The 24,068-nt window shown below is 41.2% G+C and overlaps 2 pseudogenes across 2 annotated transcripts; one reads left to right on the top strand and one right to left on the bottom strand.

The window, feature by feature from the left end:
- The first annotated feature begins 8,888 nt into the window (after nucleotides 1–8,888).
- LOC308503922 (ras-related C3 botulinum toxin substrate 1-like) lies at nucleotides 8,889–9,702 on the top strand (annotated as a pseudogene). The gene has a single exon. The product of its transcript is annotated as a ras-related C3 botulinum toxin substrate 1-like (transcript).
- A 6,497-nt stretch (nucleotides 9,703–16,199) lies between these two features.
- On the bottom strand, nucleotides 16,200–17,078 carry LOC308503913 (histone-lysine N-methyltransferase SUV39H2-like; annotated as a pseudogene). The gene has a single exon. The product of its transcript is annotated as a histone-lysine N-methyltransferase SUV39H2-like (transcript).
- Between the last annotated feature and the right edge of the window lie 6,990 nt (nucleotides 17,079–24,068).

The raw sequence follows: 24,068 nt of genomic DNA, 5'->3' as shown, positions 1-24,068 counted from the left end.
ACCCCTCTTGGGTTACGTGACATCAAGTTCAAACGGGCGGCCAGGGTCTACTACTTGCAGAGCCTGTGCCTCCTGCACTTGCCCGTTTTGGGGCAACGAAGACTTGCTTTATACGCTCTGTCCAATCCCATGAGGCCCCCTTTTTATCATGTTATACAAGGGCCTTGCCATTTGTGCTAAATGGGGTACAAACACCCACCAATACCCCAGCAGACCCAAATACGTCTGCAGTTGGGAGACCTTGGTCAGCCGGGGAAAGGCTTGTATTTTGTCAATAATCACCTCAGGTATGACCTTTGTCTTACCCAACCACACAACACCCAAAAACTTGACAGACAAGCCAGGGCCTTGGACCTTTTCCTCATTCACCGCCCAGCCACGTGACTTCAGGTGGTGGAGAAGAGAGGGAGCTGCTTGCTCTAAATCTGAAAGAGAATCAGATGATAGTAAAATGTCATCAACATAGTGAAACAGGACCACAGAGAATGGGCGATCCCACTGTGCCAAATCCTGGGCTATGAGCCCGTGGCAGATAGTGGGGCTGTGCAAGTATCCTCGCGGAAGGACTTGAAAAGTCCACTGCCGCCTGTCCCAATAAAAGCAAACTGCTCTTGACACTCACGTGCAATGTCAATGGAGAAAAAAGCATGTGCCAAGTCCACTACGTAGTGATATGACCCAGGTGGACAGTCGGACGATCCATCAAATCATGTATTGAAGGCACTACCGCGTGCAAGGGTGGTGCCACCTTATTTAACTCCCTATAGTCCACAGTCATTTGCCAAGTCCCATCTGGCTTCTTGACAGGGCATACTGGGGAGTTAAAGGGACTGTGCATTGGCCTCACGATATGTGCCTTCTCCAACTCCAATATTGTACGACCAATCTCCTCCTGCCCTCCTGGCAGGCGGTACTGTCGCACTGTAACCACGCGCCTGGGCTGCGGCAACACTTGAGGAGGGTGGTGAGCATGCCCGCGTGTCACCGCTTTCACCACCCGGATCCGGAGACAGAACTCTCCTACCGACGTCTGTAAGCTGAGGCCATGTAGCACGTCCACCCCTAGAATACACTCCAGAATGGGGAGACATACATCTTGTAGGTGTGAGGGGGAAGCCTTCCTATACCCAGTGGCAAGGAAACGGCTTTCACAGTCACAGTCTTTCCCCAATAGCCATCAATGCAGATTGCTGGTCCGGGGAACAGTTCTGGGTTCCCATAAATGAGACTGCAGTCTGCGCCAGTGTCAACTAGGGCCAAAACCCTCTGCACATTAGAAGGGGACTAATGTATGGACAGTTCCATGTGGGGCCTCTGGTCCCTGCTCGTCCCCTCTGACTGGGTACCTTGGCCCCACCCCTAATCAAGCTGAAAGGAGTCGGCCTCAAGTGGCTGCATGAAGTCCTGGAGGGACACGCGTCGCGCTTTCCAGACTTCTCCTTTAGGCTTCTCCGAAATTGCTGTTCCAGACGCAACTGTTTCCAAAGTTCTAACAAGAGTGCATTGGGTTGTTGGTCTATTTTCTCCCGATCTATCCCTGCTGCCATGAGATCACGTCACATCTGTGCGCATGTTACTCTCTGAGGCCCATGACCTCACCCCTTTACTTTTGATTTGGGCTTCCAGGTCTCAACTGTTTGGACCTCCTGTCTTAACTTTCTTTGCCTCTGGCTTTCAACATCCTCTAGGGTCGCCATGGCAGTTGTAACTTCATGGATCCATAGCCGCACATAGGGTGTAAGAATGGCAACCAAGGATCCAAAAGCACTCGCAGGTGCAGTATCCAAAACCAGATCTCTCATGCTGGCTGTAAAAAGCTCGTCATCCGGCGCCTGCATATTAGTGTTGAAAATAGCATGTCTCATACCCATTTCACGGATGATATGAGTAAGTTCCGTATATGACTGCCATTGACTCACAGTGTCTGGCAGCCCGCCAGCCTGTCCCCATACTGTGTGTACCGCAGCAGTGAGCCACTCCATTAGAGAGTGGTTGCCCTGGTTTTGGGCCAACCTATGGCAGTTCTGTAACCTTTGCTGGGACGGATGCACTGTCACAAAGGCTAGCTTTTCCATCTCGCCTGGGGAGCAGAGAATGTTGTCTGCCCCCTCATTCCATAAACATAGTAGCCAAGCTGAGACTGGCTCTCCAGGGCGCTGTCGGTACCGCCTCCCCAGCTCCTGCAACTCAGTGGGAGTGTAAAGGGTGTAGGTTGTGAACTCAGTCACAGCTGGGTTGCTGGCAGCAACGCCCCCGGGGCCCAAACCTTGCTCACGTTTCACCCTTTGCTTCAAGATTGGCCGGGCTTGGGGGTTGGGAACTACATTGTCTCCGCTCGCTTCCTCCGCCTCTGCCTCAGAGTCTCCATGGTGCGGCCCCTCTTCTAACAGGTGGTCGCGAGCTTCCAGCGCTTCCAACCGGGACACCTGGTCTGGCACCTGGGCCATTTCATTAGGTGCATTTTCCGTGTTGAGGCTCAAGGCCATGAGGAACATCCAGCCCACGTGGCCGGCAGTAGCCTTCTCCTCCTCCAGCAACCGCTCAGCCAGAGCCTGCAGGGCCCTCTCCATGCTGTCTGGAGAGCCATCCATGTCCTCCCTCCCCTCCTTGGGGGTCCAACTCCTGAGAACAGTGGCCACTGGACACCACACACTGTGTGGGGGCCACCTGTCCTCTTGTCCAGAGTCAGACTCCATTCCTACCTGGCCGGAATCTTGTTCATTGTGCCAGGTTTCTGAGTGGGTGGAGGCCTCGGTGTAAGATGTCCGCAACCCTCGGAGCCTACAGCAGCAGCCCACCAAAAAGCCGGTAATGCCTGCTATGGCCAACAGGGCGGCATGCCATCCGGAGGCTCGAGAAGACCACCAATTCACTGAGGAGTCACATCTCTCCCAGGCAGACTGTGCTCCGCATCTCTGGCGCTGCTCTTCATGAGCTTCCCGAGACTGTGTTTTCACATGCACAAACTGCTCTACCATCCCTCAGAGAGCCTTGGCCAGCGCCATACCCTGCTCGCTGCGCCATGTGTCATGCAAGGCGACCTACGGGGGTCTCTGGTCCTGCTCCCCACATAAGAATGCAGGATGTGGCTAGGCCAAAAAGGAACACCCACAGAGCCATAGGTAGGGGAGTCATACCACTAGAGTCTCACTGGAGGCTGGATCCACACGACCTGCAACCTGCTGTCCGCTTCTGTGTCTGCCAACCAACCAACTCACCAACCAACGCAGCCACGGCAGTTATATCAGTGGCTAATTGGTTAACTGGTTACAGCTGACGGCCATCTACTACCCAAGTCAGCACCTTTCCATGTGAGGCTGAGAGCCTGGAAACTGCTCTCTGGGAATCTGTCCCCACAGACGCTGTTCTATGAAGCAGAGCCCCATCCAATCAAAGAGGAACACTTTCATTTGGTGGTTATATCATGAAATACAAACAACAAAAGGCCTGTGTTACATTATAAAAGTTGTATGGTTGTTAATGCTGTCAGCGTTACACCCAAATTTATATGGCCCAATGTTGACGACTGCCATGAGGGGCGTCTGGCGGGGTCTCTAGTCCCGCTTCCCACATAAGAACGCAGGATATGGTGAGGCCAAAAAGGAACACCCACGGAGCCATAGAAAGGGGAGTCATACCACTATAGTCTCACTGGTGGCTCGGTTGGAGACACAGGAAGCAGGAGCCACACTGTCCGCAACCCGCCGTCCACTTGTCTCTGCCAACCAACCAACCCCTGCTAGCTGCAATCCACCTCTCGGCAATCCGTAATCCACACTCCATCACGCCACGCCACTACACCACTACACTACTTTGCTAGCTTAGCCATGGCAGTTATATCAGTGGCTAATGGCTAACTGGTAACAGCCAATGGCCAACTAGTCATAGCTGATGACCATCTACCACCTGAGCCAGCACCTTTCCACATGAGGCTAAGAGCCTGGAAACTTCTCTCTGGAGCTCTGTCCCCACAATGACTAAACAATTTGTGTTTGTTAATCTAATTGGACAATTAAAATGCCCTATTAAGCCTGTTTTTCTCAAAATAGAAAGCGTTGCCCTACTTCCCATGAACCTGAGGCCCTCAGCGGTCAGGAACTTTGCTGAGCTTGCCATGAGATCCGTTACACAAATTCCACCTTGAAGCTGTGCGACTCGGAGCATCTGGCTGCCAGCAGTTGGCCTAGACAAGAGAACAGAGATAAAAGCAATAAAGAGGATTTTAGAAAAAACAATATTTAAGATCCTCAATGATACAATGCTTTTGAATAAAAATAACCTTACATGGCTTAAACAAAAAGCCAGGATCACAGAAGCTACAAACATAGTATGAAAATTAAAAGAAATAAATCCCACTGCACAGAAGGGGACAGCAATAAAGAAGCTTGCTTGTTTTGAGTATATCATCCGGTGAAGAATAAAATTAAATATCCTGGAGCGTCCACAACCACAAGCCAGCCTTCATACCACAAGAAATCTGGAAATACGTGGGTCCAGGGTCAGTGGTACAACTCATCAGTGTCACGTGGGTTCTTTCCACAATTCAATTCTACCAGCCTCAAGACTTGTCCTCACATGCTCTCAAGATGGCTTTCAAATTCCACATATCACTGCCATATCAAAGAAGGAGACGTGTATACACACATGTATGTATATGAGTGTGTGTGTGTGTATACACACACGTACAAGGTCAGACAATTAAGTTCACAAACTCATGCTAGAAAAAGTGCTACATCCCTCATTGCTGAATATCACTATGGTCACTTTTGAAGTTCTCCCCTTGGGAAGCTATGCACATGCCAGTGCCTAGTCCACCCTTGAAAGCAATTTTGGAACTCTTTCTAGAAAGGCCATCAGAACTGTTGTCGTATCACCCTTGATATCCCGAATGTCATCAAAATGTCTTCCTTTCAATATTTCCTTTATCTTTGGGTAACAAAAGAAGTCATTGGGGGCCAGACCAGGTGAGTAGGGAGGGTGTTTCAATATAGTCATTTACCTACTGACTAAAATCTCCCTCACAGATAGTGCCATGTGAGCTGGTGCATTGTCGTGTTGCAAGAGCCATGAATTGTTGGCGAAAGGTTCAGGTCGTCTAACTTTTTCACGCAGCCTTTTCACCATTTCAAAATAGTAAACTTGGTTAACTGTTTGTCCAGTCAGTACAAATTCAGAATGAATAATCCCTCTGATATCAAAAAAAGTTAGCAACATCATTGCAACAAGTTTGCAAACTTAATTGTCAGAACTTATATATATATGCACATATAAAAGTAGGCAGCAATCTCCCAGAAGTTCTCAAGATTTTTTCGTAGCTAAATCTGAGTGATCTGCCCACATGAACAGGCAAAAGAGGCTGGTGTCACTGTGATTGTCTACTAGTGAAAAATTCATGCTTTCAGTTAAGATCTCCTTCCATGAACACATTGCTCATAAGACCGGAACAAAATAGGATTCCTTTACCAAGTGTTCTCAATGTGAGTGTCATGGAACATCCGCAGCAGCATCCTATCAGAACTTGTTAGAAAAGCAAATGCTCAGTCCCCAACCCAGGCCCACTAAATCAGAATCCCCAGAGGTGGGGCCCTGCAAACTGAGTTTCACAAGATTTCCAGGTAATTCAGATGTACGTTAAAATTTGAAAATCACTAGTTTACCATGTAGAGGCAGATACTGAGTTCACGATAGGCAATAGGTAGTTTACACCATAGCTAGATGTTGGTTTATTTGTTTTAATTAAAGAAGTTCTTCATAGACCATAATAAAATGAAACACAGTTCAAATGAAACACTTTCAAATGAAAGACAGTTGAAACAGACAAAAATCCCAAGAGCTGTAATAACCCTAAAGACAAAAAACAAAAAACAAAACAACAAGAATGTATAGTAGCAAGTAAGACTTCAATGAATTTAAGAAGAGGGAAAGCAGCAGCAGATGTGGTACATGATTTGGAAAACAGAGGATATAACAACTATAAGTGTGTAAAGAGATGTGTAAAAATAAGGAGATCTAATTTGTCTTTACAGATTCCCCAGAGAGATGAGGACTCAGTGATCCCAAATAAAGAGGACAATAAAGTCAAAAATTACAAATTAAAATTAAGAATGCACAAAGGTCTTTTTCAAAAAGCTGTTCACCCAACCCTCTCATTCACTACCCCCATGGAGAAAATGTGGCAATGGTATGTATTACACTAAGCAAGGGATGGAAGATTTCTTCTGTGTAAAACCGAACAGAAAGTCTCGACATTCAAAAACACAGTATCCATTGGGGAAGTAGAGGTTGAACAACAACATTTAAAATAGAAGCTACTACATCTCTACAGTTTTCCTATCCCTTCTGAAGCAGAAGATCAACAGTCAGGAAGCAGAACTCCAAGCAGAAGTTGTTGCAAGCACCAGAGACCTTTGGCATCTACTTTGACTACAGCATAACAATGTTATGAACTGAATGTTGTGTCCCCCAAATTTCACATGTTAAAGCCCTAAGCCCCAATGTGATGGTATTTGAAGATAGGGACTTCGGGTGGTATTTAGATTTAGACAAGGTCCTGAGGGTGGAGCATTATGATGGGAGAAGAATTCCTGTAAAAACAGGCAGACAGGCAGGAGCTAGTTCTCTCTGCCATGTGAGGACACAGTGAGAAGGCAACAGTCTGCAGGCCAGAAAGAGGGCCCTCACCAGGAACTGGACCTGTTCACGCCTTGACTTTGGACTTCCCAGCCTCCAGAACTTTAGGGGGAAAAATGTGTTATTTAAGCTACCCTGTCTGTGAATTTTGTTTATAGAAGTACAAAATGAAGAAAACTGATGTTAAGACCAAAGATAAATTTCTGGATCCATCAAGAAGAAAAAGCTAATAGGAGATCCCCACTAAAATCTGGGCTCACAAAAAGTTACCACCTCATAAAATGAAAGAGAAGTAAAGTCCACCATGCAGAAGGAAAGAGCACAGAAAAAAACTTGCTCCCATTGATGTATTGCTGGATGGAGCATATCTATACCCCTATCTATCTATATGTGTATATACATATATACAGGTTTCCCCTGCTATCCAAAAGTAGAGCATTCCTAGGAAAACTTTCATAAGCCGAAATGGTGTAAAGCAAATAAATGATTACTTTAGGACACAACTTGGTAATAGACACACAAAATAAATCAAGATAAAGCACAGATGCTCGCAGACACAGTTCAAAGCTATGGAAGCTTGATGCTGAGATGCTGAGTATTGTTTCTGGTGAAGGGATTTGGTGTCACTCGCTAGGCTACTCGGGGTGCACACTGCCTCTGTAATGGCTCACTGCAAAACAAATGCTGAATGCTATTTTTAATCTTTGCCTTGTTTTGTAAAAGCAAAAATCCTCTTTCGCTTTCTCTCTGTTAGCAAAAACAGATACATAGGTCTTTTGTAAAGTGAAGTGGTGTAAAACAAACTTCATATATGTATGATAATGATATATATTATTATATACATATCACTGATAGGTATATAATGATATCATTATATATATATATATATCAATGATATATATCATTAATTTCAGACAAAATAGACATTATAAAAAAGCATTACTAGAAGGAAAGAGGAACATTTCATAATAATCAAGTTTCAATTCACCAGCAAGATACAACTTTTAGGTTCTGCCTAATCATGTAACCTCAAAATACATGGGGGAAAAAATCAAAGCAAGAAGAAATGAATCCATGATTACAGTTGAGATTTTAATACTCCCTTGAATAAATGACAGAACAAGCATAGAAAATAACTGTGCCATTAACAAATTGAGCCAATAAAAAAAAATTTAAAAAGCACTATTTTGAAGACTACACCTATTTTTTAAATAATTGTAAAATATGTACAAAAATTGGCTGTGTACCAAAGGGCCATAATGCAAGTCTCAAAATATTTCAAATTATTGAAACCATTCATAGTATGTTCTTGGACCACTACACAATTACAAATAATAAAAATATAACTAGAGAGTCCCATCCCTCTGGTAATTAGGAAATAAACAGGTGTCAACGAAGAAATCATAATGACTGTCCTGAGACAGAGTAGGCTTTTAGAAATAAGGTGCAAAGCCAGAAGTCCAAAGTGAAAAACAGCAAAAGATGATTCAAAATGAAAATTTATGTATCACAAAAGCAACTTTAAATAAACTACACTCCAGAGGCTCACTGGGTAAAAGAAATGTACCTCATCTAACCTTATTTCACAGGTAAGGGACTCAAGTCCACAACGTGATAAAGTGCACCAACAAATCAGCAAGGGGAAAAACAAATGCAAATCCCACAGAAAATGGATATTAAGAATCAGGTCAATCACAGAATTAAATGGTAAATGATCAGTAATCATATTTTAAAAGTACTCAACCTTATTAACAATTATTAATTACAAACAAAAACAAGAATAAGAGTATCCTTGCCAATCAGAGTAGCAAACATTTATAATTAATATTATGGAACTGGAGATAAGTGGAAAACAAGCATTCTCATACTTTATTGGCAGAAGAATAGGACAATATGTTTTTCTGTAGTTTGTACAGGAAGATATATGTAGGGATGATCACTACAGCATGATTTTAATAGTGAAAACGTGAAAATAAAGTATACCTAAGTTATTAGATCAATGATACAATCCTGTATTAAAGGTCTGTAGAGTTCCAAGATTGTATTACCAAACAACAGTTTGTAAGCAATAATCCTATTTATGTAAAAAAACAAAACAAAACACCATTATGTAGATGTGTATAGACATACTTGTATTGTTGAAATTAAAAACAAATGGAGCCCAGCCTTGAAAATTCTGAGCAGAGGCCTGGGAGCTGGGCCCTGGCGGGGGGAGGGGCGGCGGGATGTGAGTGGAGGCGACATTTCCGGTTTCTTTGCAGTTTTCCTCAGCTTTGGGTGGTGGCCGCTGCTGGGCTTTGGTTTCCCTTTGGCGGAGGTGCAGGCGGCGTGGACAGCGGCCCTGGCGCCCCGCCTGCAGCGCCCGGCGCCCGCCGTTTCTGGCAGCAACTGCCCAGAAAGCCGCTCAGATGCAGGGCATCCGATGTGTGGTGGTGGGAGACGGGGCGGTAAACTTGCCTTCTGATCAGTTACACAGCCAATGCATGTCGTGGAGAACACATCCCCATGTCTTTGACAACTATTCTGCCAATGTCATGGTACGTGGAAAACCGATGAATCTGGATTTGTGGGAAACTGCTGGACAAGATTATGACAGATTATGTCCCCATCCTATTCGCGGACAGTTGGGTTCTTAACTTCGCTTTTCTCCTGTGAGTCCTGCATCACTTGAAAATGTTCTTGCAAAGTGGCATCCTGAAGTACGACACCATTGTCCCAACACTCCCATTGTCTTGGTGGGGACCAAGTTTGATTTTAGGGATGATAAAGACATAATTGAGAAACTGAAGGAGAAACTGATGCCCATCACCTACCCCAGGGTTTAGCCATGGCTAAGGAGATGGGTGCTGTAAAGTACTCGGAGTGCTGGGCCATCCACAGCCAGACCTCAAGGCTGTTTGAGGAAGCCTTCCCAGCCGTTCTCTGTCAAGAAGAGAAGAGAAAATACCTGCTGTTGTAAACGTTTGGACTCCTCTCCCCTGCTGCCCTGTGTCCTTGGAACCTTTGTACAAACTCTTGGCTCAAAAATGATGGCACCTTCGCACCCAATGCCAAGTTTTTGTTACAGATTAGTTTTTCCATAAAACCATTTTGAACGAATTCATACTTTTTAGGGTTTGTTTAAAGTATGAGTTCAAACTTTCACATTCTATTAAAATTTAGCCCTAAAATGACAAGCTTTCTTAAAGCCTTATTTTTCAAAAGCCCCTATTCTTACTTAGATTAAGAGTTGCCAAAATACCTTGTGAACCAAGTGGCATTGTTGTCCTAAGAACAGTAAGCACTAAACTGTTTAAAGACCTGAGTCTTTAAGAAGATGGTAGCTTGTGAAGTTAGGAAAGGCTGACACTTCCTTATTTCACATACAGGCCATACAGCCTCTTTCATGAAATGTTGCCATTTAATGCATTGATAATTTATCAACCCATGTTCACCTAACATTGTACTGTATGTCCTAATGGTGTGAGTGTAACAACCCAACTCTTTGGATCGATCTTAGTTTTGTAGTGAGTTTTTTTTTCGTTTTTTTTTAGTGTTTTAATTTTCGCTGAGATTTCTAACAGAACTCTTACTCACATGTCCCTCTGATGACGTAACATATTCTGCTCTAACTATGGGTGCACTGGGCTGAAATGTTTGCAACACTTGATGTGATGATCAAAGGACAAAGACAGTATTTTGTCAAAATATGAAGTGGAGATTAATTTACACTACATTGTACACATAACAATTAAACTGAATAAAAGTGTCATGGGTAAAATTTTAAAAATGTTATTTTCTGTCAAACGCAGTAGATGGAGAGTCGGTAATAACCAGTAAGTGTTTTCTTAATCTTTTTCTTAAACCTGCAGTCCCTCCCAAAATTGGGCATTTAATTCATCTTTGAACTGGTCATTCCTATAGTTGCTTAGTAAAGTGCTTTTCTTACAGAACCCCCTCTAAATGAACAGTATAAAATCTTCCTTGATAACGCATTAGAATTTTTTTTTGTAGATTAGGGACAGGGCATTCCTCTTTTTCATGTTACTTTATTCAAGCTAATAAGTGCTTTCCTTTGTTTTCTAGTAACTAGATGTAAAAATCATGTGCTGCATCGTTAGTTTTTAAAATGTTCTTCAACTACGAACTTTGTTAACATCACTATCTTGCCAGGTCACCAACCCTGTGGTCACTTGGGTCTGTGGGGTCCTGTGAGCCCCATATTCATGCTAACGGAGTTCCGTACAACTCATCCATTGGCAAGAATACAAGTTGGACCTTCTAACCACTAGGACAAAGTTTTTTTTTTTTTTTTTTTTTTTTTTTTGTTGAGAGCCCACTGGCCCATGTGGGAATCGAACCGGCAGCCTTCGGAGTTAGGAGCATGGAGCTCTAACTGCCTGCGCCACCGGGCCGGCCCAAAGTTTTTTAAATTGATAGTTATAGGATTGTGATCTTTTGCTAACGCTATTTGCAGTATGCCTTGCATGTAAGACTTAAATCCTTGAATCATTAAAAAAAAAAAAAAGCTATCTGTGCAGACAAAACCAGTTTACTCACACAAATAAAGTTTAATTTGGTTTATTTTCCAGGACTAACTTGACCTGGGTCATTTTTTGCTGATGCCTCTGGAAATCATAAGCAAAACTTGAACTGCTTCCCAAGGTTGATATGAGGTAACCACTAAAAATTCTAATATTATAACCAATCATCCTAAAGAAAAAATAAAGTCACTGCATTCTCACCATATAAGCTGCTTATTAACAATATACCCTTGAACCTCATTCCATGTTTTGGTTTTAGTGCTCCCAGTTTGCAAACTGTCTTTTTGGTATCTGCATAGTAAACTACTAATTACTTCAGTGATTTATTGGTGTTACTTTTGTTGCTTCTCAACTTTTGACAGTACAGTAACATTAACTGAGTGCTTACTGTGTGGCAGGCACCATTCTCAAATCTTTACATATTTTGTCTTCCTTAATCCTCATAAAAACGCTATGATGTAGATACTATTACTACTCTCCCTGTACAGATAAAAAACAATGCAGAGATTGTCAGGTAACTTCTGCAAGGTCACAGAGATGATAGTAACCATGAGACGGAATTCAAACCAAAGTGACTGGTTTTCCTCCTTCCTTTTTCCATCTTATTATCTGTTTCTCCCTATATTCCCCTCCCTTCCCACCACCTTCTTCTCTCCTCCCACCTGCGTCTCTTAGTTAAATCTTCAGATGTCTGTTGTCCATGGTTAACAGTGTAATAGGGAGAATGATGGAGAGGGAGAAGGTATGTTTCACTTTTTTTCCCTGCTTTTTAGGCTTCATTGTTTGGAAGGGCCTGTGTTAGTTTTGTAAATAAAAAATGTTAATGAAGAAAAGCAATGAACAGTTCAATTTAACAAGTATGTATAGAAAAGTAAATGTTCCCGGCAGCCTGTTAGCTGTTAGTTGGAGGCGGTGCTCTTAACCAGTTGCCAGTTCGATCCTCAATCCCTCCACAACTAGACTGAAACGACGACTTGACTTGGAGCTGATGGGTCCTGGAAAAACACACTTAAAAAACCAACAACCACATAGTAATAAGTAAATAAACAAACAAACAAATAAACAAAAGTAAACGTTCTACACACCTGGTCACATTGTCTCTTTTAAACAAGTTAAAACGTCATTTGGGAAGGGAGGGAGGGAGTGAGCAAGAGAAGAACAAGACCCTCCGGAAAAACAAGCTCCACCCCTAATTTGTGTCCAGGATTTGTTGCTTCCAGGCTTTGAAAGCAATAGGAGTCCAGGGATGAGGTAAGGCCAGAGTACCGGCAATTCCCCAGTTCCAAGCTACACCCACCGACCCGGAGGCGACCACACCCCCTTGATGAACCTGTAAGTTCTGGCTGGTGCTGACATCCCGCTTCCGGGCTGTCCTTAAACACGCAGCCAACGTTCTTGGGGTCTCTCGGGAGAAGACAGAGTGGGCGGGGAGGCCTCTCGGCGCCGCCTCACTGGGCCGGCGGCCTGGCGGGCAGCTCTCCCGCCTCGCGCAGCCACACGGCACCCCGCGCGGGGACGGCCGGGCCGGGCCAGTGCACGGCACCCGCGACTTCGTCCCCCGTGGATCTGGCTGCCCCGGAACCCCGGGAACCCAGACGCGAGGACGCAAATGCAGGCGCCGGGGGCGGGGCTTGGCAGTGGCGTCGGAGCGTGCGCGTGAGCTCCCCGGAAGTGGAGCGGCGACTCCGCCCCCCGGCCAGGCAGTGTCCGGGGCCGGAAAGAGCCCTGCCAGTCGCGGTGTCTCCTGCCTGGTACCCCTCGGGGGGTGCCTTCCCTGCAAACATCTCTTCCCAGCGGACGGCAGTCCCGAAGCGGGGCAGGAACCTGGGCTCCGGGGAACCCGCCGGCACAAGGTGGGGTGTTACAAGGGACGGCGAATAGAACCTGCCGGCGGTCACTTAACAGCAACTAGGAATTCCGTGCAGCGGGAACTGTGCTGGGCCCCCTGGGACACCAGGAGCATTGGAAAGAGAGGCGGCGTGTAGCGTCCAGGAGGAGACCGTCCTCTCAGCAGTCACCTGCGGACGCCAGTCCTGCCTCTGCTGCTGGTATCTGGGGACTCCGAGCCAGTTTCTTCTGCATGTGCGTTCGTTCCGCACCTCATCTCTGAAACTGTAACTATTAAAAGAGTTTAGAGTCTGACAGGTATCAGTGTAACTTCGTTAGACAGGGTCTGGCACTGCAGAAAGGACTCAGTGAAAGCTTTTGTTATTTTTAATATTTGACGAAGTTCCTGCTTCTCCCAGCTTACTGCCTGGTTCCCGTGTGGTTTTGTTTATGCATTTATTCCTGGAAGTGCTGGCATGCTCACTACCCAGTTCCAGGAAGAGGCAGAAAACGAGTGTTTCTCCTAGTTTAGTAAAATTAGGTACAGGGTTAGTACCGCACAGGTAGGTTTCACTTAGTGTGAAATGTCAGGCGATTTGGGGTCCCCTTTTTCTCCTTTGAACTTGTGTAACAGCAGAAGTGTCTCCTAATACCACCTGGTGAGTAGGACAATTGTAGCACTTTGAACACGGAAGAAACACAAGGGATGTTAGTGAAATGAGTGGATTTCTGCAGTTGGGTAGAAAGGTGGCCTGTGAAATAACTAGGTCGAGATTAAGCAGCCTTCGCATGTGCAAGAGAGCTGTTTTGTCTGACTGAAAGGAATGGAACTAATAATTCTGTACACACATTGTTGAATCAAAAAGCACCATTAAGCGCTTTGTCCTGGACAAGACAGGCCATGCACTGGCCTTCGAGAACTTAGAGTGCAGCTGGGGAGACGGTGAAGGTGTAACAAGCTGTGCACCTCTCCATCTTCATATCTCGTGGTCTCTAACACACAGACCTTTCATGCCCTCGAATGAAACCAGCTCTCTGCAGCCTCAGGACTTCTACATACTGAGTGTCCTGTCTACAATGCCTCACCCCACCCCACCCCCACACCTCCATGGCCTGGTTGATTTCAGACTTCAGCTCTCAAATCTGTCTTGTTTACAACCCGCTCACCACCACCAGCATCTAACCTAGTGCCCCCATAACTCTATTGTAGCCCATTACATTTATCTATTTGAGTACTTGTAACATTGTACTTAATTTTGTTAATTTCCATCTCCCCCATTTTGTTCAAATGCTTTGTATTGGACCTTGTGTGCTAATAATTTTGAAGTGGAGAGTAGGGAAGTGGTGTGTGGGGACAGAGCCCCAGAAAACAGTTTCCAGGCTCTCGGCCTCATAGAAAGGTGCTGGCTCAGGTAGTAAATGGCCATCAACTGTGATCAGATGGCCATCAGCTGTAACACGTAAGCCATTGGCCACTAATATAACTGCTGTAGCTATGCTAGCAGAAAGAATATGTTGGAGAGGCAATCACGAGTGAGGAAGCCGAAAGACGGGGACAGTTATATGATAACAAAGGAATCACCTATCTCTTTGATCTGGACTATGAATCTGATGAATTCACAGTGGATGCAGCTCGATACGGCAATGTGTCTCATTTTGCGAATCACAGTTGTGACCCAAATCTTCAGGTGTTCAATGTTTTCATTGATAACCTTGATACTCATTTTCCCCGAATAGCATTATTTTCCACAAGAACCATAAACGCTGGAGAAGAGCTCACTTTTGATTATCAAATGAAAGGTTCTGGAGATATACCTTCAGATTCTATTGACTACAGCCCAGCCAAAAGAGAGTCAGAACTGTGTGCAGATGTGGAGCTGTGACTTGCAGAGGTTACCTCAACTGAATTTTCAGAAAATAGAGTGGAGGATAATTGGAGTATTGTTTTTTTCTAACATTAACATTTTTAAAAATAAGTATTCGGGACTTTTTCATACTATCAAGGTTATATACTATGTAAATTTACATTTCATGTTTCAGACTCTTGGCCAACTGCATTACTGATGCTTCTGAAGGGAAGAATACAGGGTCACATGGACTAATTTGAAATACACCTCATTAGTGGTTAGGGAGCATACAAGCAAGGGAAACTGGTTACAGATCAGCATATGCGTACTTAAGAAGTCTCCGTGAATAGAGAAATGCCTCCCTCGGTGTTTTAAGTGCTAAACTGATGATATCACAGTCGCTAAGATGAAACATTCAACTTGCCATACACCTTGAATTTAGAGAAATACTTAACTGAATTTGGGCAAATATGCAACGTTCTATTTTTGTTACGTTGCCATTCCTGTTAACCTATTTATTACTGTAAATACCATTCTTGTATTGGAGACAAATAGGTGATACTGAAATACACTCACATTTTCTATTTCTACTTCTTTCATTAAAACATTGGATCTTGATACCGAAATTTAAGGTCTAAAAATAAGTATGGAAAAAGTTAATTACAATTGGATTTCATATTTTGTGCTAGATCACATGCTCCCCTTAGATTGTGTAAGTTATGAGGTCTGATTTTTAACTTCGTTACTCAGGAGTCTCGTGCTCATAGTGTTTCGTCATGGCTTTCTGTCTCATTGGGCCCTCTCCTCCCATGGTTTTAGAAATAGTCCACCATCCTGGGCTGACCAACAACTTCTAAAGTCCTACCCAAAAACATAGCAATGGGAATGGGACAGGCCAAAAGGATTTAAATAGCCAGATATGGATAAACAATAAAAAGAGATATCCCATACGTACGAATGTATAGTTTCAGAGTATCTTGTTTCAACAGTCATATCTGACCTGAATTTGTAGACATCGTATTAATAACAGGTCTTCTTTTTCACAACTCTAAATCATGGATGATGACCAAATTAAGTAATTTGCTTTGTTTACTTTCCTCCCTCTTTGTTAATTCTGTTGTTAGGTTATTTGTCATAATGTTTTATTTAGTTTCTGAAAGGACGTAATTTGCTTTGTATTGATTGTGCTCCAGAATCCAGTACTTAGTTCAATATTTGAGAAGATATACACAACTCTCCACTATAGCTACTTTTAAGTAAAAATCTTAGAGAAACCTAAGAAATTCTAGGCTTATTGGGATATATATAATTTATACTATATTCCATCCAGATCATTTTTTTTTCTTTTTTTTTTAAAAGATTTTATTGGGGAAGGGGAACTGGACTTTATTGGGGAACAGTGTGTACTTCCAGGACTTTTATTTTCCAAGTCAAGTTGTTGTCCTTTCAATCTTAGTTGTGGAGGGTGCTGTTAAGCTTCAAGTTGTTGTCCTTTCAGTCTTAGTTGTGGAGGGCGCAGCACAGCTCCAGATCCAGTTGCCGTTGCTAGTTGCAGGGGGCGCAGCCCACCATCCCTTGTAGGAGTCGAACCCTCAACATATTCCATGACAAAACTCATTCTTTTAATCTTCACAAGGGTTTTTACACCCTAGCCACAGCCATTGCTAGTTCGAAGATGCAAAGTGAGTACTGTGTGCCTTTCTGTACAATCCTATTGGGACAATCGGGTCCACACTGACATCTTGAGTTGCATTCATAAATGGGGGTACCTGGTGGTATTCTAATTTGTTGGTTTTTATTATAAGCAAAAAGAACTCCAGCTTCAGCAGGACAACATTTCTTAGAGAAGCAATCTGTGCATGAACCCGCAGGTAGCTTCGTTGACTAGGCTGATCCCAGGAGCCGGCTTGTATTCATTAATGTAGTAGAAGTCTGGAGGCGGGCCCTCTAGGTCAACAGTGTTTTCCACAACGATCATCCCTTTGTGACTTTTCGGTCTGTTGAGCTCCTCCTGCCATCTCTGCAGCGCTAGCCTTTGTTTAGCCTTCTTCACAATGTATAAGCAATGGCGGGATTTAGGGCTTTGTTATTGTTTTTTAGTTACTGCGTGGCCCTTCTTTACTTGAGATAAGTAAACATCCTTGTCATGAGATAACTGCTGAAATAGTAATGGGCACTTGAGATTCTGCAAAGGTTCCCAAGTATTTGTAGAATCTGGCCATCCTTTCCATTTTACAAGATAATATTCCATATCCTCCTCGCTCCGGCCGCCGCCATCTTGAGGAGCTTTCATTCAAAGAGCTGGGTCTGTCGGGAGAGTTGAGCGGGCCCGACGCCCCACCCCTGTCTGGTCCTCGGGAGTCTTGGGGAGTTGGGGCAGGGTGGTGGGGCCGGGTGAGGCTGAGGAACTGGAAACCGCGAGGCGTGCTGACGTCAGCGCAGGCAGACCCCGCACCTAAAATGATCTTTATTTTCTCTTTTATCTTTGTTAATATAGCCAAAATGAGGTTGATTTTCCACCATAACAGCAACCTGACTTGATTTATTAGATACTCTCAGGACCAGAAATCTCAACTTTTCCTCAGGAAGTTTAATCATCTTCTTTTAATTACTGCTATATTGATTTAACTTTATTTACAAAACTCCAAGTTTTTAAATGTAAATTTATACAGTATTATTTTATTTGCTACAAACTTTTAGGATGCTTCAAATCACTTAACTGATTTATTTAACCATGATTATAATCACTTTTTAACTCTTCAGCTTCATATGCATAATTGTATGTGTTGGTATGTATATGTGTGTAAAAATAGAATAAAATGTATGTATGTAAATATATAGAGAAGTAAAAATAAATTATAACAATGTGATAGTTCTATGATTTTTGTAAGTTATTTTAACTTGCATATAATAAATGCAGAAATCCATCCATAATTCACATGTTCTTTGGTCTACTCAACGACTTGCCCAATCACAGATTTTCTCTTTGTATGAATTTTCCCAAAAATTCATAAAACCAGGATCATTGCTCTAGTACCAAAACCCCAGATTATGAGCTCCTAATTTCTTGAATCTGTCAGCTCCTGGACCTGTATGTTTACAGTTGTATAAATAATGGCACCTGCTCAGAGGTGCCAAAATGTGACATATCATTTAAGGGTAGGTCTATAAGTCAGACTTGAAGTGTGTTGTCTTGAGATCTGCTGAGTCCGGTCCCATTGTCTCCAAGACAGGTTGGGAGTGGGGGCTGTGGGCAGAACCCTGAGAGCTAGAGAAGTATGAGCTATGCCGCTCACCTGAAGCTGACGAACAGAAGGATGGTTGGGATGGTGGTATTTCAGAGATCTGTGATAATTCGGAGTATGTTGCAGTGTCTGTTCAGGGAAAAGGCTCTGATGGAAGTAGAGGATGCTCTGTTCCCTGAATTCACACAGTCTCCATGGACTCCATTCCGCTGAAATTATTAGGAACCAATTGAATGGAGGAGAAAGGGGACTCACAATCCAGCCTTCCTGCTGAAACCACAGTGTCGCATGATCTTTGAAGATTCGTGAAGGAGAAGCATACAGAAAGTGTATCAGATGGAAAGTTTGACCAACCTTTTCTTCTATATCGATGCCATGTCTCCATGATTCAAAAAAAAAAAACACAAAAAAAAACAAAAACACAAAACATGAATTTACAGTTAGTAAGTCATAAGGAAAGAAAGGAGGACATGATAGAAGTGGAATGTCCACTAAATAGTAAGTTCCCTGAAGGCAGAGCCAGTGTAGCCCCAGAGCTTTCCTCAGGTGAAACAGGAGATGCTCAGTAAATATTTTCTGGCTGGGATGATGGCTAAATGAATGACTGGAGAAACACAAATATGAAGAATGAGGAGGTTCAACACTTGTACATATATTAAGATTATTCAAGGCATATTGATTTAGCAGATAACGTTTAATATGTTAGTTTGTTATAATTAAGTCATTTGTGGTTTTTGTAGGTCAAAATCAGTCAAATATTGGAAATTCCTATGGTTCAACCTTGTTAGGGTAGTTCCAGAGTAAGCATAAAAAGAATATTAAATATATACTAAAATTTTAAAAAATATAATTTATAACAATGCTTATAGATATCTTCAAAATAATTATTCCATTACCACCTGCATATTCAACTAATTTCAATTATCTCCTTGACAATCTATATGTGGTTTTAAGGAGTTTCTTCTTTCTCTCTATACCAACAAACTCAAAGTATGGAAGTGAACACTCATCAGTCATATTTGAAAACTAGAAATTCAACTCAAGTAACTCAGTTGTCACATTTTATCCAAAAGGGAATTTGAGACAGGATTCTACTGCAAAATAATTCTGATAAAAGACACAGTTTTTGTTAAGTGAAGAATTCACTCTATTTCAATACAACACAGGACCATACAAATGAAAACTGGATATTTCATTTTTCTTTCCAATATATATTTTATTAAAGCAGATATACGTTTGCCTCTCCTTGAATTAGATTCCCAAATGAATGCTTCTCATCCAGGAACAAACTTACCAGCTGATATCCCCCTCTGTACCCTCCAGCAGCATTCCAAGGTAAAACATTTGTTTAAAGAATACAAGCCAAAATTAATTAGTGATATCCCCCAAAGGATGTGCGTGTGTGTGTATTAATTAGTGCATTTTGTTGAAAGTGCAATAAAGAAATTGGCAGCCTCGTTCTTGATTTCTTTTGCTTGACCATATTATTATAGATATCATTAAAATAATTTTTATTTATAAAGGATAGTAAAGGTGTAGAGTTAATAAACAGTGAGTTTACTAGTAAATTTGGAAAATGAAATATAAAGCTGCATTTAACTTAAATCCAAAATACACATATTAAGTAAAAGATTTTATTGATTCTTCATCTTTTAGGAAAATTGTGATCGCGTAATCACATTTAGAAGATTTATCCCTGAGTGTTTTTGAGTCATGTTTAGATGAAGTTAACTGTGTTCAGTGAGTCAAAAAAAGAGATGACTGCTTAAAATGAAGCTGTAAGCAATACTGATGTAGCTACCTGGGGATAATTCTCATTTTCATTTTGTAACGTGCAACCTTTCCTTTTGTATAAAGGCTGAGTCATACCTGCCATTTGTAAGAAAAGTCATTGAGTCATATCATTACATACTAAGGAGAACATTTTTTCCTTTGAACTACTGTATAAAATACTTCAGAGATTTTTATTTAGACAAAAGCAGTTATCAAAATGACCAAAACTTTACCAAATGGCAAAATTCATGCTTCACCCAAATTTGTAAGTAGGCAGGCACCCATATTTCAAGAGACCATTTTGGGAACTTAGCATCAAAATGAATCAGGTTTGTGTTGAGGGTGTATCCACTTTGTATTCTACTTTGAGCACACAAATTTCCTTGGGAGCTGAATGGCCTGTTTAATTGAAACTTCCCAGGGGGCCATGTATATCTCATCTAGATGTTTGCAATTAAAATAATGTGAGCTAGAAAACCCGCAAGGTTCTACAGTGGTAATTCTCAACCATGACTTCACTTAAATATTACCAGGAAGCTCTTAAAAATGCTAGTGCCAGAGCACTATCCCAGAAAAATTAAATCAAAGTTCTGGTAGTGGGACTCTGGGATCGGTAATTTTTTAAAATAAAATTTATTGGGGTGACACTGGTTAATAAAATTATATAGATTTCAAGTGTATATTGCTATAATCCATCATGTGTATATTGCATTGTGTGTTCGCCACACAGAGTCAGTTCTCCTCCCATCACCATATATTTGACACCCTTTTTCCCTCTTTTACTACCTCCCCTTCCCTCTTACTCACTGGTAACCACTAAACTCTTGTCAGTGTCTATAATTTTTTGTCTCTTTATTTGTCTGTCTTGTTCATTTGTTACTTTCAGTTTTATATCCTATATACGTGTGAAGTCATGGTTCTTGACTTTTTCTCTCTGACTTATTTCGCTTAGCCTGATAATGTCAAGATCTATCCATGTTGTTGCAAATGGCAGGATTTCACCTTTTCTTAACACCCAGGAATATTCCATTGTTTATATGTACCACATCTTTACCCAATCATCTTTCAAAGGACACTTTGGAGGTTTCCATATTTAGGTTACCATGAATAATTCTGCAGTGAACATTGGAGCACATATATGTTTATAGATAAATGTTTTCAGATTTTTGGGGTAGATACCAAGAAGACGGATTGCTGGGTCATATAGTAATTCTAACCTTATTTTTTTGAGCAGGCTCCATACTGTTTTCCATAGTGGGTATACCAATTTCCATTCCCACCAACAGTGTTTGAGGGTTACTTTTTCTCCACAGCCTCTCCAACATTTGTTATTACTTGTCTTGTTGATAATAGCCAATCTAGCAGATGTGAGGTAATATCTCATTGTAGTTTTGATTTGCATTTCCTTAATAGCTAGTGAAGTTGAGCAGTTTTTCATATATCTGTTGGTCATTTGTTTGCCTTCTTGGGAGAAGAGTCTATTCAGGTCCTCAGGCCACTTTTAAATTCAGTTGTTTGGATTTTTTGTTGTTAACTTGTATGAGTTCTTTATATATTTTGGCTATCAGGCCCTCATTGGAGGTGTTGTTTGCCAACACGTTGTCCCATTTGGTTGGTTACCTCTTTGTTTTGTTGATGGTTTATTTTGCTGTGCAGAAGCATTTGGATTTGATAGAGTCCTATTCATTTATTTTTGATTTTACTTCCCCTGCCTTTGAGGTGAAATTCATAAAATCCTCTTTGAACCCAAGGTCCATAGGTTTAGTATTGGAAATCCTAGCCAGAGCAATCAGACAAGAGAAAGAAATAAATGATGTCCAACTTGGGAATGAAAAAGTTAAATTGTCACTTCTTGCAGATGACATGATTCTTTATATAAAAAACCCTAAAGACTCCACCAAAAATAGCTATTAGAAACAATAAATAAATACAGTAAAGTTGCAGGATATAAAATCAATGTACAAAAATATATTGCATTCCTATATACTAACAATGAAATTTCAGATAAAAAAATTCATTTTTCAATTGGAACAAAAAGAATAAAATACTTAGGAATAAACTTAACAAAGGATGTGAAGGACCTAGACACTGAAAACTATAAGACATTATTAAAAGAAATTGAAGAAGACACAAAGAAATGGAAAGATATTCCATGTTCATGGACTGGAAGAATCAACATAGTTAAAATAGCCATATTACCCAAAGCAATATGCAGATTTAATGCAATTCCCATAAAAATCCCAACAGCATTTTTTCAAGAAATAGAACAAGAAATCATCGTATTTGTATGAAACCACAAAAGACCCTGAATGGCCATAGCACTCCTAAGAAAAAAAGAACAATGCTGGAGGTATCACACTCCCTAACTTCAGCTTGTGCTACAAAGTGATAATAATCAAAATAGCATGGTATTGGCAGAAAAACAGGCACAGACCAATGGGATATAATTGAAAACCCAGAAATAAACATATATATATATATATATATATATATATATATATATATATATATATGCAGATAATTTTCAACCAAGGAGCCAAAAAAATACAATGGAGAAAAGAAAGCCTCTTCAACAAATGGTGCTGGGAAAATTGGAAGGCCATGTGCAAAAGAATGAAACTAGACTGCTATCTATCACCATACACCAAAATTAACTCAAAACAGATCAAAGACCTAAACATAAGACCTGAAACAATAAACTGCATAGAAGAAAACATAAGTACTAAACTTATAGACCTTGGGTTCAAAAAAGATTTTATGAATTTGACCTCAAAGGCAAGGGAAGTAAAAGTAAAAATAAATGAATGGGACCCTATCAAACTAAAAAGCTTCTACACAGCAAAAGAAACCATCAACAAAACAAAGAGGCAACTAACCAAATGGGACAAGGTATTAGCAAACAACACCTCTGATGAAGGGTTGATATCCAAAATATATAAAGTACTCATACAACTCAACAACAAAAAAACAAACAAATTTTAAAATGGGCAGAGGACTTGAACAGACTCTTCTCCCAAGAAGGCAAACAAATGACCAACAGATATATGAAAAACTGCTCAACTTCACTAGCTACTAAGGAAATGCAAATCAAAACTACAATGAAATATCACCTCACACCGGCTAGATTGGCTATTATCAACAAGACTAGTAATAACAAATGTTGGAGAGGCTGTGGAGAAAAAAGGAACCCTCATACACTGTTGGTGGGAATGGAAATTGGTATACCCACTATGGAAAACAGTATGGAGGTTCTTTTAAAAGTTAAGAATTACTATATGACCCCTCAATCCCTCTCCTGGGTATCTACCCAACAAATCTGAAAACATTTATCTGTAAAGTTATATGTACTCCAATGTTCATACAGCATTATTTATGTACTCCAATGTTCATACAGCATTATTTATGGTGGCCAAGACATGGAAACCACCAAGTGTCCTTTGATAGATGATTGGATAAAGAAGATGTGGTATATATACACAATGGAATACTACTATACTACTATAAGAAAAGATGAAATACTTCCATTTGCCACAACATGGATGGATTTGAGATTATCATGCTAAGTGAAATAAGTCAGATAGAAAAAGTTGAGGACCATATGAATTATTTTTCTTTTCAGTGAGTAATACTGTTCATGGCTCTTTTATGAATGAAATATTTTAGATTGTTTCTGTCTGTTTCTCTTTGTCTTTCTCCCTCTTTGTATTTCTCTCTCTTTCTGTATACATATATATATACAAACTTACGGTGCCCTCAAAAAAGTATACATATTTTAAGAAAGGAAAACTGTATTAAAATTGTAATACTCAATGTATACTGATAGCAAAAGATGAATACAAGTCACGTTTGAGTTCTGCAATTATAAGAGGTGATCAGAGTGGTTACCATCAGCGTCCAGACACTTCTGATTATGGCGAACTACTGCTTGAGCAACATTGACCAAAGAATTTACTTGTTTACATTATTTGGCACTCCCAATATATCCACAAACAATATATAGTATTTTCATGTATTTTAATAGGGTATAATTTTATGAGACATATAAATACATGCATATATATGTGTTATATAAATATAACTTTATGTGGCATATAAATGGCATTATACTACATACATTTTCTGCAATTAAAGTTTCTCATTCAATATTTTGTTTTGTACTTTGTCCATTGAGTTTAGTTTACACATTTTTTATGGTTAGACAATACTCTCTTTTATCAATAAAA

This window comes from Rhinolophus hipposideros (assembly GCF_964194185.1).
Source record: "Rhinolophus hipposideros genome assembly, chromosome: 2".
Classification (NCBI taxonomy): domain Eukaryota; kingdom Metazoa; phylum Chordata; class Mammalia; order Chiroptera; family Rhinolophidae; genus Rhinolophus; species Rhinolophus hipposideros.
This window is presented reverse-complemented; position numbering and strand designations above follow the sequence as displayed.